At 56.7% G+C, this 13,436-nt stretch overlaps 4 pseudogenes; all 4 read left to right on the forward strand.

Annotated features, from left to right (window-relative positions):
• The first annotated feature begins 2,032 nt into the window (after positions 1–2,032).
• Positions 2,033–2,152, forward strand: LOC129633406 (uncharacterized; annotated as a pseudogene).
• A 3,249-nt stretch (positions 2,153–5,401) lies between these two features.
• On the forward strand, positions 5,402–5,521 carry LOC129633407 (uncharacterized; annotated as a pseudogene).
• Positions 5,522–8,770: 3,249 nt separating this feature from the next.
• LOC129633408 (uncharacterized) lies at positions 8,771–8,890 on the forward strand (annotated as a pseudogene).
• A 3,431-nt stretch (positions 8,891–12,321) lies between these two features.
• Positions 12,322–12,441, forward strand: LOC129633458 (uncharacterized; annotated as a pseudogene).
• The last annotated feature ends 995 nt before the right edge of the window (positions 12,442–13,436 follow it).

Consider the following 13,436-nt stretch of genomic DNA (forward strand, 5'->3'; position numbering starts at 1 on the left):
CTCAAGGTGTCACTTGGCTCGGCACTTTTGATCTCTTTGTGTATTTGGCGATTCCATTCTTTCCTTTCCTGGGTTCATGTGTACGCTATATTCAAGGCACAATCTAAGGCATTAAGACATATCCATCAGTATGGGTTCTTGCTTTCAAGGAACTCGTACAGCAGATTTCTACAGTTTAGGGCTTTTCAAATGCTCTAGAAGAATGTGAACGTTCAGTGTGATCCATTTTCATTTCCAAGAAAGATCGTTTGACTTCCATAGCAAAGGTGGAGACCTTCCGACGTGTAGTCCAATACTTAGACCTTGACCATGTCAGGCAAGTCTTGCGGTTCCTTCTGGAGGTGTGTGGCTCTTGCAGAAACGTGAAGATCTTCCATCGTCCTCGGACTTTGGTGTCATTTGCAATCATCAAGAAAGCTTCCGGGTATAGGTTCCAGACCACCACCGCACACACTCAGTAGGCAACGGAGTGGATTCCAGGAATATGCGTTGTTAACCAGCATCACCGTTGATATTGTTGCTGCACGCTCTATGCAGTGGCCAGGGCCTGGATTGTCCACTGGGTCTCATGTGGAATGGAAAGAAGGGCTTCCCCCACCCCCCACCCCACCCCCCACTGTTGACAGCCTTGTGACTAGAAACGGGCCCCGAAACAAGAATCAGACAAACCAGATAAGCCCAGATGGTAGTCCATGAGATGAAGGAACTAAGCAGCTGGTTGGGATGGCGCCAAGGGGAAAGGTTGCTCTTTTTGTCTCCCGCTCTACTCCTTTCTTCCTGGACGCCTTAGGGGTTCATCATGGAGATTTGAAATAAAGTTCACCAAAGTCATATGTGTTGAATCAAGATTTTGCATTTCACCATCTCTCAAAAACGAAGAGTGCTTAACCTGCACAGGTTTCTTTCAAAAAAGTCAATTGCTTTTCAGTTCTGGGGTTTCTCTCTTGCCTTGTTCAAGTAGCCTTAAGAGTAAAAATCAACGAAAACTAAAGAAAGATTCCAAGATACCAACAAAGGACACCTTCTGTTTCTTCAATCATCTTTCCACTTAGTAGCACACGAGCTCTTTTCTTTGTATTTTGCCTAGGGAATTCGCAATGTGCTGGTTCAGATGGCAAGGCATCCGCCCGCAGGAGACTCGGGTTTGACCCCTGGGTCGGGAAGATGCCCTGGAGAAGGTAATGGCAACCCACTCCAGTATTCTCGCCTGGGAAATGCCACGGACAGAGGAGCCTGATGGGCCGCACTCCATGGGTCCTATAAGAGTTGGGCTCAACCCAGCCACTACGAACAGAAGTATTTCCAAAGACCACACTCGTGTGTGTGTGTGTCTGTCTGTCTGTCTGTCTGTCTGTGTGCCTGCCTGTGGTTCGTCTGCTCTCTCAGGAAGGTCGGGTGCTTGGCGGGCGGCGTGGGGACAAGGGGGGCGCCTCGGTAGGGCAAAGGGGCGGGGCTGAGGCGTTCCGGTCGACCGCGCCTCCGTGGCTCCCGGTGGGTTTGGGCAGCGGGCAGGTGCCGGGCAAGTTGGGCGCTCAAGATTCGCTGAGCCTAGGCCCGCAGGAGGTTCAGAGGCCCCCGGGCCGCGGGGATCGGGAGGCGGCGGGCCCCGAAGACCGACACCTCCGGGGTCGCGCGGCCCTGAGCAGCGAACGGGATGGGGGGGGAGGGGGAGGCCCCCGCTCAGCCAGCGCGGCCGGGTCTGGAGTGGCCGGGGGTGGGAGGGCGCCGAGACCTCCGCACCCCTCAGCCCACCCCCCAGGCCCCGCGCGCACGCACGCACGCCCTCCCGGTCACTGGGGGGTCCTGGAAGCCCATCGGGCCCCCGGGCCCGGCCAGGCGGTTGCTGGTCTGGTGTTGGCGGTGTTCGGGGGCCGGGCCGGCGTCAGCAGGCTGGAGTGCGGTCGCGGGTCGTGCGGCTCAAGTACAGCACGGCCCCCCGAGGAGAGGGGCGGCCCGTTGGCCCGACCTGCAGGTCAGAGCGAAAGGGAGGCGAAGCGCAAGGCTCTTAGGGCGCCCCGCGGCGGCCGCGCCCGTCTCCGGCCCTATCGGCCTGAAGGCGCCCGATCTCGTCTGATCTCGGAAGCTAAGCAGGGTCGGGCCTGTTCAGTATCTTGGATGGGAGACCACCTGGGAATTCCGGGTGCTGGAGGCTTTTTTGCCTACCAGAAGAGGTCCTTTAGCCCCCGCCCCGCGTCCCAATTCTTGGACCCACACCCCCCTCGCCCCCCCGCCACCCCCGCAGCCCCAGCCCCTCCCGGGGCGGGGGGAGTGAGTGGGTGGCCGGGGCCCCGACTCCCGCTGCAGACCTGGGTTGCCTCCCCGCGGCCCGCGAGCCCCTCCGCCTTCGCTTTCGGCTTTCAGGAAACCAGAAGACCGGCCGTCCCGTCTCCCTCTGGGGCTCCTTTGGCTTGCCTCAGGCAATCCCGGGGCTTGCACCGACTCCAGCCAGAGCCCCAGCCCCCGCCCCACCCCCAGCCTCGCAGGCGATCGCGCATGCGCATGCGAGCGCGCGCACAGATCGATGTGCCCAAACGGGGCATCTAGCTTGCTGGCTTGTACTGGGGGTGGATCTATGCCTGGGAGTGGGACTGCTGAACCATAGGCTACTTCTACTTTTAGTTCCTTCGCGAACCTCCATACTCTTTTCCATCCCGGCTGTACCAACTCCCATTCCTACTCAGCGTGGAGGAGAGTTCCCTTTGCTCCACAGCTTCTCCAGCATCTGCTATGGACAGACATTGCAATGAGGCCCAATCGGACTCGGGCGAAGTGGTCCCTCCTTGGCGTTCGGAGTTGAGTCTCTCCAATCATTAGTGACGTGGAGCAAGATGACCGTTTGGAAATGCAGATGCAATTCTCTCACCATCCTGCTCTAACGGCTCTTGTATTTTCCCATCATATTGAAGATACGACCAATTCCCTTCATGCCTGCTCCTCACGTTCTTCTCGGATGTCTTTTCCCTGGAATGCCCTCTGCACTCTTTGGCTTCCATCCCATAGGGCATTTTCATTTCTTGAACGTCCTAAGTTTCCCTGGTCACCTAGACTTCCAGGATGCTGTTTTCCCTGCCTGAAATTCTTCCTGCATCTCAACCCTGGTTTACCTAGGTTCAACCTATGGACCTCAACGCAATGGTTACTCTGAAAAGCCTTCCCTGACACCCAGGTTTTGGTGAGGGTAGAGGCCCCTCGACAAGTTCTCAAAGGATCTGCCTGTGATGTATCATTAGATTCGTCTCAGTGAAAGCAGGAACTCTGTGTCTGCTTCTCTCCGCCTTCTAGTTCCAGAAACTTATTACATGCCTCCCAGCTCATCGTAGGTGCTCAGGATTTACTTAGTGTGTGAAAGACAGAAAAGTTCTTGGAAGCCTCAAGGTGTCACTTGGCTCGGCACTTTTGATCTCTTTGTGTATTTGGCGATTCCATTCTTTCCTTTCCTGGGTTCATGTGTACGCTATATTCAAGGCACAATCTAAGGCATTAAGACATATCCATCAGTATGGGTTCTTGCTTTCAAGGAACTCGTACAGCAGATTTCTACAGTTTAGGGCTTTTCAAATGCTCTAGAAGAATGTGAACGTTCAGTGTGATCCATTTTCATTTCCAAGAAAGATCGTTTGACTTCCATAGCAAAGGTGGAGACCTTCCGACGTGTAGTCCAATACTTAGACCTTGACCATGTCAGGCAAGTCTTGCGGTTCCTTCTGGAGGTGTGTGGCTCTTGCAGAAACGTGAAGATCTTCCATCGTCCTCGGACTTTGGTGTCATTTGCAATCATCAAGAAAGCTTCCAGGTATAGGTTCCAGACCACCACCGCACACACTCAGTAGCCAACGGAGTGGATTCCAGGAATATGCGTTGTTAACCAGCATCACCGTTGATATTGTTGCTGCACGCTCTATGCAGTGGCCAGGGCCTGGATTGTCCACTGGGTCTCATGTGGAATGGAAAGAAGGGCTTCCCCCACCCCCCACCCCACCCCCCACTGTTGACAGCCTTGTGACTAGAAACGGGCCCCGAAACAAGAATCAGACAAACCAGATAAGCCCAGATGGTAGTCCATGAGATGAAGGAACTAAGCAGCTGGTTGGGATGGCGCCAAGGGGAAAGGTTGCTCTTTTTGTCTCCCGCTCTACTCCTTTCTTCCTGGACGCCTTAGGGGTTCATCATGGAGATTTGAAATAAAGTTCACCAAAGTCATATGTGTTGAATCAAGATTTTGCATTTCACCATCTCTCAAAAACGAAGAGTGCTTAACCTGCACAGGTTTCTTTCAAAAAAGTCAATTGCTTTTCAGTTCTGGGGTTTCTCTCTTGCCTTGTTCAAGTAGCCTTAAGAGTAAAAATCAACGAAAACTAAAGAAAGATTCCAAGATACCAACAAAGGACACCTTCTGTTTCTTCAATCATCTTTCCACTTAGTAGCACACGAGCTCTTTTCTTTGTATTTTGCCTAGGGAATTCGCAATGTGCTGGTTCAGATGGCAAGGCATCCGCCCGCAGGAGACTCGGGTTTGACCCCTGGGTCGGGAAGATGCCCTGGAGAAGGTAATGGCAACCCACTCCAGTATTCTCGCCTGGGAAATGCCACGGACAGAGGAGCCTGATGGGCCGCACTCCATGGGTCCTATAAGAGTTGGGCTCAACCCAGCCACTACGAACAGAAGTATTTCCAAAGACCACACTCGTGTGTGTGTGTGTCTGTCTGTCTGTCTGTCTGTCTGTGTGCCTGCCTGTGGTTCGTCTGCTCTCTCAGGAAGGTCGGGTGCTTGGCGGGCGGCGTGGGGACAAGGGGGGCGCCTCGGTAGGGCAAAGGGGCGGGGCTGAGGCGCTCCGGTCGACCGCGCCTCCGTGGCTCCCGGTGGGTTTGGGCAGCGGGCAGGTGCCGGGCAAGTTGGGCGCTCAAGATTCGCTGAGCCTAGGCCCGCAGGAGGTTCAGAGGCCCCCGGGCCGCGGGGATCGGGAGGCGGCGGGCCCCGAAGACCGACACCTCCGGGGTCGCGCGGCCCTGAGCAGCGAACGGGATGGGGGGGGAGGGGGAGGCCCCCGCTCAGCCAGCGCGGCCGGGTCTGGAGTGGCCGGGGGTGGGAGGGCGCCGAGACCTCCGCACCCCTCAGCCCACCCCCCAGGCCCCGCGCGCACGCACGCACGCCCTCCCGGTCACTGGGGGGTCCTGGAAGCCCATCGGGCCCCCGGGCCCGGCCAGGCGGTTGCTGGTCTGGTGTTGGCGGTGTTCGGGGGCCGGGCCGGCGTCAGCAGGCTGGAGTGCGGTCGCGGGTCGTGCGGCTCAAGTACAGCACGGCCCCCCGAGGAGAGGGGCGGCCCGTTGGCCCGACCTGCAGGTCAGAGCGAAAGGGAGGCGAAGCGCAAGGCTCTTAGGGCGCCCCGCGGCGGCCGCGCCCGTCTCCGGCCCTATCGGCCTGAAGGCGCCCGATCTCGTCTGATCTCGGAAGCTAAGCAGGGTCGGGCCTGTTCAGTATCTTGGATGGGAGACCACCTGGGAATTCCGGGTGCTGGAGGCTTTTTTGCCTACCAGAAGAGGTCCTTTAGCCCCCGCCCCGCGTCCCAATTCTTGGACCCACACCCCCCTCGCCCCCCCGCCACCCCCGCAGCCCCAGCCCCTCCCGGGGCGGGGGGAGTGAGTGGGTGGCCGGGGCCCCGACTCCCGCTGCAGACCTGGGTTGCCTCCCCGCGGCCCGCGAGCCCCTCCGCCTTCGCATTCGGCTTTCAGGAAACCAGACGACCGGCCGTCCCGTCTCCCTCTGGGGCTCCTTTGGCTTGCCTCAGGCAATCCCGGGGCTTGCACCGACTCCAGCCAGAGCCCCAGCCCCCGCCCCACCCCCAGCCTCGCAGGCGATCGCGCATGCGCATGCGAGCGCGCGCACAGATCGATGTGCCCAAACGGGGCATCTAGCTTGTTGGCTTGGACTGGGGGTGGATCTATGCCTGGGAGTGGGACTGCTGAACCATAGGCTACTTCTACTTTTAGTTCCTTCGCGAACCTCCATACTCTTTTCCATCCCGGCTGTACCAACTCCCATTCCTACTCAGCGTGGAGGAGAGTTCCCTTTGCTCCACAGCTTCTCCAGCATCTGCTATGGACAGACATTGCAATGAGGCCCAATCGGACTCGGGCGAAGTGGTCCCTCCTTGGCGTTTGGAGTTGAGTCTCTCCAATCATTAGTGACGTGGAGCAAGATGACCGTTTGGAAATGCAGATGCAATTCTCTCACCATCCTGCTCCAACGGCTCTTGTATTTTCCCATCATATTGAAGATACGACCAATTCCCTTCATGCCTGCTCCTCACGTTCTTCTCGGATGTCTTTTCCCTGGAATGCCCTCTGCACTCTTTGGCTTCCATCCCATAGGGCATTTTCATTTCTTGAACGTCCTAAGTTTCCCTGGTCACCTAGACTTCCAGGATGCTGTTTTCCCTGCCTGAAATTCTTCCTGCATCTCAACCCTGGTTTACCTAGGTTCAACCTATGGACCTCAACGCAATGGTTACTCTGAAAAGCCTTCCCTGACACCCAGGTTTTGGTGAGGGTAGAGGCCCCTCGACAAGTTCTCCAAGGATCTGCCTGTGATGTATCATTAGATTCGTCTCAGTGAAAGCAGGAACTCTGTGTCTGCTTCTCTCCGCCTTCTAGTTCCAGAAACTTATTACATGCCTCCCAGCTCATCGTAGGTGCTCAGGATTTACTTAGCGTGTGAAAGACAGAAAAGTTCTTGGAAGCCTCAAGGTGTCACTTGGCTCGGCACTTTTGATCTCTTTGTGTATTTGGCGATTCCATTCTTTCCTTTCCTGGGTTCATGTGTACGCTATATTCAAGGCACAATCTAAGGCATTAAGACATATCCATCAGTATGGGTTCTTGCTTTCAAGGAACTCGTACAGCAGATTTCTACAGTTTAGGGCTTTTCAAATGCTCTAGAAGAATGTGAACGTTCAGTGTGATCCATTTTCATTTCCAAGAAAGATCGTTTGACTTCCATAGCAAAGGTGGAGACCTTCCGACGTGTAGTCCAATACTTAGACCTTGACCATGTCAGGCAAGTCTTGCGGTTCCTTCTGGAGGTGTGTGGCTCTTGCAGAAACGTGAAGATCTTCCATCGTCCTCGGACTTTGGTGTCATTTGCAATCATCAAGAAAGCTTCCGGGTATAGGTTCCAGACCACCACCGCACACACTCAGTAGGCAACGGAGTGGATTCCAGGAATATGCGTTGTTAACCAGCATCACCGTTGATATTGTTGCTGCACGCTCTATGCAGTGGCCAGGGCCTGGATTGTCCACTGGGTCTCATGTGGAATGGAAAGAAGGGCTTCCCCCACCCCCCACCCCACCCCCCACTGTTGACAGCCTTGTGACTAGAAACGGGCCCCGAAACAAGAATCAGACAAACCAGATAAGCCCAGATGGTAGTCCATGAGATGAAGGAACTAAGCAGCTGGTTGGGATGGCGCCAAGGGGAAAGGTTGCTCTTTTTGTCTCCCGCTCTACTCCTTTCTTCCTGGACGCCTTAGGGGTTCATCATGGAGATTTGAAATAAAGTTCACCAAAGTCATATGTGTTGAATCAAGATTTTGCATTTCACCATCTCTCAAAAACGAAGAGTGCTTAACCTGCACAGGTTTCTTTCAAAAAAGTCAATTGCTTTTCAGTTCTGGGGTTTCTCTCTTGCCTTGTTCAAGTAGCCTTAAGAGTAAAAATCAACGAAAACTAAAGAAAGATTCCAAGATACCAACAAAGGACACCTTCTGTTTCTTCAATCATCTTTCCACTTAGTAGCACACGAGCTCTTTTCTTTGTATTTTGCCTAGGGAATTCGCAATGTGCTGGTTCAGATGGCAAGGCATCCGCCCGCAGGAGACTCGGGTTTGACCCCTGGGTCGGGAAGATGCCCTGGAGAAGGTAATGGCAACCCACTCCAGTATTCTCGCCTGGGAAATGCCACGGACAGAGGAGCCTGATGGGCCGCACTCCATGGGTCCTATAAGAGTTGGGCTCAACCCAGCCACTACGAACAGAAGTATTTCCAAAGACCACACTCGTGTGTGTGTGTGTCTGTCTGTCTGTCTGTCTGTCTGTGTGCCTGCCTGTGGTTCGTCTGCTCTCTCAGGAAGGTCGGGTGCTTGGCGGGCGGCGTGGGGACAAGGGGGGCGCCTCGGTAGGGCAAAGGGGCGGGGCTGAGGCGTTCCGGTCGACCGCGCCTCCGTGGCTCCCGGTGGGTTTGGGCAGCGGGCAGGTGCCGGGCAAGTTGGGCGCTCAAGATTCGCTGAGCCTAGGCCCGCAGGAGGTTCAGAGGCCCCCGGGCCGCGGGGATCGGGAGGCGGCGGGCCCCGAAGACCGACACCTCCGGGGTCGCGCGGCCCTGAGCAGCGAACGGGATGGGGGGGGAGGGGGAGGCCCCCGCTCAGCCAGCGCGGCCGGGTCTGGAGTGGCCGGGGGTGGGAGGGCGCCGAGACCTCCGCACCCCTCAGCCCACCCCCCAGGCCCCGCGCGCACGCACGCACGCCCTCCCGGTCACTGGGGGGTCCTGGAAGCCCATCGGGCCCCCGGGCCCGGCCAGGCGGTTGCTGGTCTGGTGTTGGCGGTGTTCGGGGGCCGGGCCGGCGTCAGCAGGCTGGAGTGCGGTCGCGGGTCGTGCGGCTCAAGTACAGCACGGCCCCCCGAGGAGAGGGGCGGCCCGTTGGCCCGACCTGCAGGTCAGAGCGAAAGGGAGGCGAAGCGCAAGGCTCTTAGGGCGCCCCGCGGCGGCCGCGCCCGTCTCCGGCCCTATCGGCCTGAAGGCGCCCGATCTCGTCTGATCTCGGAAGCTAAGCAGGGTCGGGCCTGTTCAGTATCTTGGATGGGAGACCACCTGGGAATTCCGGGTGCTGGAGGCTTTTTTGCCTACCAGAAGAGGTCCTTTAGCCCCCGCCCCGCGTCCCAATTCTTGGACCCACACCCCCCTCGCCCCCCCGCCACCCCCGCAGCCCCAGCCCCTCCCGGGGCGGGGGGAGTGAGTGGGTGGCCGGGGCCCCGACTCCCGCTGCAGACCTGGGTTGCCTCCCCGCGGCCCGCGAGCCCCTCCGCCTTCGCTTTCGGCTTTCAGGAAACCAGAAGACCGGCCGTCCCGTCTCCCTCTGGGGCTCCTTTGGCTTGCCTCAGGCAATCCCGGGGCTTGCACCGACTCCAGCCAGAGCCCCAGCCCCCGCCCCACCCCCAGCCTCGCAGGCGATCGCGCATGCGCATGCGAGCGCGCGCACAGATCGATGTGCCCAAACGGGGCATCTAGCTTGCTGGCTTGTACTGGGGGTGGATCTATGCCTGGGAGTGGGACTGCTGAACCATAGGCTACTTCTACTTTTAGTTCCTTCGCGAACCTCCATACTCTTTTCCATCCCGGCTGTACCAACTCCCATTCCTACTCAGCGTGGAGGAGAGTTCCCTTTGCTCCACAGCTTCTCCAGCATCTGCTATGGACAGACATTGCAATGAGGCCCAATCGGACTCGGGCGAAGTGGTCCCTCCTTGGCGTTCGGAGTTGAGTCTCTCCAATCATTAGTGACGTGGAGCAAGATGACCGTTTGGAAATGCAGATGCAATTCTCTCACCATCCTGCTCTAACGGCTCTTGTATTTTCCCATCATATTGAAGATACGACCAATTCCCTTCATGCCTGCTCCTCACGTTCTTCTCGGATGTCTTTTCCCTGGAATGCCCTCTGCACTCTTTGGCTTCCATCCCATAGGGCATTTTCATTTCTTGAACGTCCTAAGTTTCCCTGGTCACCTAGACTTCCAGGATGCTGTTTTCCCTGCCTGAAATTCTTCCTGCATCTCAACCCTGGTTTACCTAGGTTCAACCTATGGACCTCAACGCAATGGTTACTCTGAAAAGCCTTCCCTGACACCCAGGTTTTGGTGAGGGTAGAGGCCCCTCGACAAGTTCTCAAAGGATCTGCCTGTGATGTATCATTAGATTCGTCTCAGTGAAAGCAGGAACTCTGTGTCTGCTTCTCTCCGCCTTCTAGTTCCAGAAACTTATTACATGCCTCCCAGCTCATCGTAGGTGCTCAGGATTTACTTAGTGTGTGAAAGACAGAAAAGTTCTTGGAAGCCTCAAGGTGTCACTTGGCTCGGCACTTTTGATCTCTTTGTGTATTTGGCGATTCCATTCTTTCCTTTCCTGGGTTCATGTGTACGCTATATTCAAGGCACAATCTAAGGCATTAAGACATATCCATCAGTATGGGTTCTTGCTTTCAAGGAACTCGTACAGCAGATTTCTACAGTTTAGGGCTTTTCAAATGCTCTAGAAGAATGTGAACGTTCAGTGTGATCCATTTTCATTTCCAAGAAAGATCGTTTGACTTCCATAGCAAAGGTGGAGACCTTCCGACGTGTAGTCCAATACTTAGACCTTGACCATGTCAGGCAAGTCTTGCGGTTCCTTCTGGAGGTGTGTGGCTCTTGCAGAAACGTGAAGATCTTCCATCGTCCTCGGACTTTGGTGTCATTTGCAATCATCAAGAAAGCTTCCAGGTATAGGTTCCAGACCACCACCGCACACACTCAGTAGCCAACGGAGTGGATTCCAGGAATATGCGTTGTTAACCAGCATCACCGTTGATATTGTTGCTGCACGCTCTATGCAGTGGCCAGGGCCTGGATTGTCCACTGGGTCTCATGTGGAATGGAAAGAAGGGCTTCCCCCACCCCCCACCCCACCCCCCACTGTTGACAGCCTTGTGACTAGAAACGGGCCCCGAAACAAGAATCAGACAAACCAGATAAGCCCAGATGGTAGTCCATGAGATGAAGGAACTAAGCAGCTGGTTGGGATGGCGCCAAGGGGAAAGGTTGCTCTTTTTGTCTCCCGCTCTACTCCTTTCTTCCTGGACGCCTTAGGGGTTCATCATGGAGATTTGAAATAAAGTTCACCAAAGTCATATGTGTTGAATCAAGATTTTGCATTTCACCATCTCTCAAAAACGAAGAGTGCTTAACCTGCACAGGTTTCTTTCAAAAAAGTCAATTGCTTTTCAGTTCTGGGGTTTCTCTCTTGCCTTGTTCAAGTAGCCTTAAGAGTAAAAATCAACGAAAACTAAAGAAAGATTCCAAGATACCAACAAAGGACACCTTCTGTTTCTTCAATCATCTTTCCACTTAGTAGCACACGAGCTCTTTTCTTTGTATTTTGCTTTGCCTAGGGAATTCGCAATGTGCTGGTTCAGATGGCAAGGCATCCGCCCGCAGGAGACTCGGGTTTGATCCCTGGGTCGGGAAGATCCCCTGGAGAAGGAAATGGCAACCCACTCCAGTATTCTCGCCTGGGAAATGCCACGGACAGAGCAGCCTGATGGGCCGCACTCCATGGGTCCTATAAAAGTTGGGCTCAACCCAGCAACTACGAACAGAAGTATTTCCAAAGACCACACTCAAGTGTGTGTGTGTGTGTGTGTCTGTATCTCCCTCTCGCCGTCTTGGAGTCTGTCTCGGAAGCTTCATGGATTTCTGCCTCTGTCTCTCCCGACAGCCGTCCGCCGGGCCTTTGGTCTGGCCCCGGCCTCTCCCAGGTGCTATGGCTCTGGCTGAGGAGCTCGCGCAGGCCAGCTGTCTCCCATGGCGTGGGTGCGTGCGAGTGTGTGTCTGTCTGTGTGCCTGCCTGTGTTTCATCTGCTCTCTCAGGAAGGTAGGGTGCTTGGCGGGCGGCGTGGGGACAAGGGGGGCGCCTCGGTAGGGCAAAGGGGCGGGGCTGAGGCGCTCCGGTCGACCGCGCCTCCGTGGCTCCAGGTGGGTTTGGGCAGCGGGCAGGTGCCGGGCAAGTTGGGCGCTCAAGATTCGCTGAGCCTAGGCCCGCAGGAGGTTCAGAGGCCCCCGGGCCGCGGGGATCGGGAGGCGGCGGGCCCCGAAGACCGACACCTCCGGGGTCGCGCGGCCCCGAGCAGCGAACGGGATGGGGGGGGGGAGGCCCCGCTCAGCCAGCGCGGCCGGGTCTGGAGTGGCCGGGCGTGGGAGGGCGCCGAGACCTCCGCACCCCTCAGCCCACCGCCCAGGCCCCGCGCGCACGCACGCACGCACGCCCTCCCGGTCACTGGGGGGTCCTGGAAGCCCATCGGGCCCCCGGGCCCGGCCAGGCGGTTGCTGGTCTGGTGTTGGCGGTGTTCGGGGGCCGGGCCGGCGTCAGCAGGCTGGAGTGCGGTCGCGGGTCGTGCGGCTCAAGTACAGCACGGCCCCCGAGGAGAGGTGCGGCCCGTTGGCCCGACCTGCAGGTCAGAGCGAAAGGGAGGCGAAGCGCAAGGCTCTTAGGGCGCCCCGCGGCGGCCGCGCCCGTCTCCGGCCCTATCGGCCTGAAGGCGCCCGATCTCGTCTGATCTCGGAAGCTAAGCAGGGTCGGGTCTGTTTAGTATCTTGGATGGGAGACCACCTGGGAATTCCGGGAGCTGGAGGCTTTTTTGCCTACCAGAAGAGGTCCTTTAGCCCCCGCCCCGGGTCCCAATTCTTGGACCCACACCCCCCTCGCCCCCCCCCCACCCCCGCAGCTCCAGCCCCTCCCGGGGCGGGGGATAGTGAGTGGGTGGCCGGGGCCCCGACTCCCGCTGCAGACCTGGGTTGCCTCCCCGCGGCCCGCGAGCCCCTCCGCATTCGCATTCGGCTTTCAGGAAACCAGACGACCGGCCATCCCGTCTCCATCTGGGGCTCCTTTGGCTTGCCTCAGGCAATCCCGGGGCTTGCACCGACTCCAGCCAGAGCCCCAGCCCCCGCCCCACCCCCAGCCTCGCAGGCGATCGCGCATGCGCATGCGAGCGCGCGCACAGATCAATGTGCCCAAAAGGGGCATCTAGCTTGTTGGCTTGTACTGGGGGTGGATCTATGCCTGGGAGTGGGACTGCTGAACCATAGGCTACTTCTACTTTTAGTTCCTTCGCGAACCTCCATACTCTTTTCCATCCCGGCTGTACCAACTCCCATTCCTACTCACCGTGGAGGAGAGTTCCCTTTGCTCCACAGCTTCTCCAGCATCTGCTATGGACAGACATTGCAATGAGGCCCAGTCGGACTCAGGCGAAGTGGTCCCCATTGGCGTTTGGAGTTGAGTCTCTCCAGTCATTAGTGATGTGGAGCAAGATGACCGTTTGGAAATGCAGATGCAATTCTGTCACCATCCTGCTCCACCGGCTCTTGTATTTTCCCATCATATTGAAGATACGACCAATTCCCTTCATGCTTGCTCCTCACGTTCTTCTCGGTTTTCTTTTCCCTGGAGATTATTTTGTATAGCTGATCTGGAACCCGTGTTTTTTAATTCTCAGCATTACTGTTCTTTGCTCGCTTTTACTTATATTTGTTTTTTAAATGGTTAAATATTGCACTGAATAGGATAAAAAAAAAAAAACAAAAACTCTCTCTTCTAACAGACTTTCCTCCCACTCTTCCATGTTGTCCA

The sequence above is a fragment of the Bubalus kerabau genome, chromosome 18 (assembly GCF_029407905.1).
Source record: "Bubalus kerabau isolate K-KA32 ecotype Philippines breed swamp buffalo chromosome 18, PCC_UOA_SB_1v2, whole genome shotgun sequence".
NCBI classification, from domain to species: domain Eukaryota; kingdom Metazoa; phylum Chordata; class Mammalia; order Artiodactyla; family Bovidae; genus Bubalus; species Bubalus kerabau.